Source organism: Rhinolophus ferrumequinum, chromosome 21 (genome assembly GCF_004115265.2).
Source record: "Rhinolophus ferrumequinum isolate MPI-CBG mRhiFer1 chromosome 21, mRhiFer1_v1.p, whole genome shotgun sequence".
In the NCBI taxonomy this organism is placed as follows: Eukaryota; Metazoa; Chordata; class Mammalia; order Chiroptera; family Rhinolophidae; genus Rhinolophus; species Rhinolophus ferrumequinum.
This window is the reverse complement of record NC_046304.1, coordinates 18,301,377-18,304,859: the sequence shown is the minus strand read 5'-3', so window position 1 is coordinate 18,304,859 and position 3,483 is coordinate 18,301,377. Positions and strand designations below refer to the sequence as shown.

At 31.6% G+C, this 3,483-nt stretch overlaps 1 pseudogene; it reads left to right on the top strand.

The window, feature by feature from the left end:
* Positions 1 to 1,894: 1,894 nt before the first annotated feature.
* On the top strand, positions 1,895 to 2,458 carry LOC117012907 (40S ribosomal protein S3a-like; annotated as a pseudogene).
* The last annotated feature ends 1,025 nt before the right edge of the window (positions 2,459 to 3,483 follow it).

Sequence of the window (3,483 nt, the reverse complement as noted above, 5' to 3'; positions counted from 1 at the left end):
GGTAATATTTAATGAGCATTTACTATTTGTCAGGAGCTCTACCAAGTATTTTATCTTTGTTTTCATTTGTAATTCTTTGAGATGGATATTAAGTCCATTCTACAGATGAGGAATTTGAGGCCTGAAGAAGTTAAGAGGCTTGCTTATAATGTAAAAGCCCAAGTTTATAGTGGGGCCTGAAAAAGATTCCAGGTCAGCTGGATAGAAAGAATTTCTAACACTATTGAAGTGTGATATACTTTTCTAAAATTCTAATAAACCTCTAAAAAAACATTCAAGCTATATCATAGCCACCATGAAGACGATGTCTGCTTATTAACAGAGGCAGGTATACTGTGAAGCTAATGAAGATTCAGGGTCCCTCAAAACACTGGCCCCTCCAAGGCTCTGGAGGCGCCCTGAAAATGGTCTTTTGAAAGACTAGATATTTTTTCATTATTATGCAAAAATTTTTAAAGTAACAATTTTGTAATTTTTCCTTAATGAGAGCCCCTCAAAACCTGGATTTACCCCTGTTAACTGTCATTTGGGAATCTGACTCAGAACTGTTGTAACTTCAATAGGTACTTTAAAATGTTATAGTCATATTTTATAATAACACAGAAAATTGTTTACACTATGACTCAAGTGCAAAAAGCAAAGTAAACTAGATGTATACATTATGATTGCATACAAAATATGAATTCAAGGATTGTGAGGAAACTTGAAAATGAAAGCAATAAATTCTTTTTATTCATTTGTTCATTCACAAATATTTATGTCATTTTTTATGTACCACATATTACGTGTTTTGTTAGTTGGGTTTTTTAAAAAAAATCCATTTCTCTTATTGATACAGTTTGGAATTTGGTTAAATATATTTGCAAAACTGTCTTAATTATCAAGTGAAAATCACTTTTCACATACCTTTAATGTTATACTTGTGTACTATGACAAGTTAAGAGATACAGAAATATTTAACTATTTGGCCCTCAGTTTTCTCCTCTCTAAAATATGGAGAATGGACAGAAATCCAGATCATATTACCACTGTTCTTTCTTCCCAGACTACAACATCATAATAAAACTGTACAAGAGCAGGAAATTAAGATGATAAAAATTTAGTTTTTCAACTGTAATAATTAACTATAACTTTACAGAAATTACATTCAGAAACAGCATAATGTAGATTTATATAAATGGAAATCGGCTGTCTGATGATAGTTCTAGTTTCAAAATGAGGCAAATCGCTGGTAACATCCACCTTTTTATTTCATCAGGAAAGAATTTTATTCATGTATATTTCCTTTAGATCTTAATATTTTTGCCTAGAGACACTAACTTCAAAAAAACTCAAAGGAATTGAACAGAGGTATCAGTAAATTAGGTTAGTCTTTTAATAACTGGAATATGATGATTTTTTTAAATACAAGTTTTCAAAAGTGACATTTTGCTTTTATGAAAAGTATTATGGGAAAAAGTTTGAGGGAGAAACTATAGCAGAGTAGTATAAGTTTTGTAGTCAGAGAACTGGAATGGAATCTATTTTGAAGCTGCTTAGCTTTGTGACCTTGTTTGGACAAATTATTTAACCTTTCTAAGCCTTAGTTTACTCATCTGAAAAATGGAAGTAATATTAGTGCCTAACTCACAAGGTGTAGTGAAGTTTAAATAAGATAATGTAAATAAAGTTGTTGAGTATAGTGCTTATAACAGTAAGTTGTACTAAATATTAAATATTAGTGATACTAAATTATTAAATATTAGATTATAAAGCTAAATTTTCAGATATAATATTTCATTAAGGAAATTGAGTTTTAGAGAAATCAATTGTCACATTAACTAAGAATAGAGTGTTTTCCCAATTTTTAAAAGGATATGCAAATAGCTTTTTGACTCTCTGAGCAGCAACCGCCATGACAGTCTGTCTGCAAGGTGGCAAAAAGGTTGCCAGGAAGAAAGTGGTCAATCCATTTTCTATGAAAGATTGATATGATGTGAAAGCACCAGCTATGTTCAATATAAGAAATATTGGAAAAACACTAGTCACTAGAACTCAAGGAATCAAACTTATATCTCACGGCCTCAAGGATCGTGTTTTTGAGGTGAGCCTTATTGATCTACAGAATGATGAAGTTGCTTTTAGAAAATTCAAGTTAATTACTCAAAATGTTCAGGGCAAAAACTGCCCATCTAACGTTCACAGCATCTTACAAAATGGATCTTACCAGTAACAAAATGTGCTCCAATGGCAGATCGTGATTGAAGATATGTTGACGTCAAGAAAAGTGATGGTTATTTGCTTTGTCTATTCTGTGTTGATTTTACTTAAAAAACACAATAATCAGATTCGGGAGACTTCTTACACTAACCACCAACAGATCCACCAAATGCAGAAGAAGATGATAAAAATCATGACCCGAGAGGTGCAGACAAATGACTTGAAAAAAGTGGTCAATAAATTGATTGCAAATAAATAATTTGATTGATTGATTGATTGCAGACAGCATTAGAAAAGACATAGAGAAGTCTTGCCAATCTTTTTATTTGCTCCATGATGTCTTTATTAGGGAAAAAAAAATGCTGAAGAAGCCTAAGTCTGAATTGGAAAAATTCATGGAGCTTTACGGTGAAGGTAGTAATTCTGGAAAAGCTACTGGGGGTGAGATAGGTGCTAAAATTAAATGAGCTGATGAACATGAGCTACCAGTTCAAGAATCTGTCTAAAATTTAGACTTTTAAGGGTGACAAATAAAAAGCCTTATTTGCAATGTTAAAAAAAATAAAAATGATAGGCAAATGCTATCAACTAAAATCAATAGTGCATTCAGTCTCAATAGCAGTCCTTTCTGAGTAGCAAATTCAAAGTTGACCTTCACGTTCTTCTTTTTTTGCTTCTGTTTTCTCTAAATGTTATACATCGAATATTTATTCCTTTTGTAAAAAGAAAGAAGTATTTTTTGAAAGTGAATCAATTCAATATCCAACTATCCTGTTAATATTAATTCCAAAAAAAAGACCAAGGAAATTAATATGCCATTTTGGATTCCTTTTTGAGTATCCAGTAGACAAAATGAATTTGTGTGTGAGAGTCAATATATACCTAGTTGTCAGTATGCATATGCAGTGTGTTGGAGTCCATAGTTAAATTCATCCAGAAGTTGGATAAAAGGTCACTTCCTGAGAATCAAACTATTACGACTCAACATAAACTGAAATTAACCACTAAGAGGGAATCTAGTCAGTGTCATTAGAATTATAGCCTAAGAAGCTATAATAGTGTAATCATGAAAACTACAACATATTAATTTTATTTCCCTTCCTATTCTCTTAACATTGTTTGCAAATTAGTATAGTATTTCAAAACTTTTATGATTGATATTGGGTTATTTATTGCTGTGTAACAATTTACCCCAAAACTTAATGTCTTAATACAACAAGCATTTATTATCTCACAGTTTCTGAGGGTCAGGAATCCAGATGCAGCTTAGCTGGGTGCCTCTAG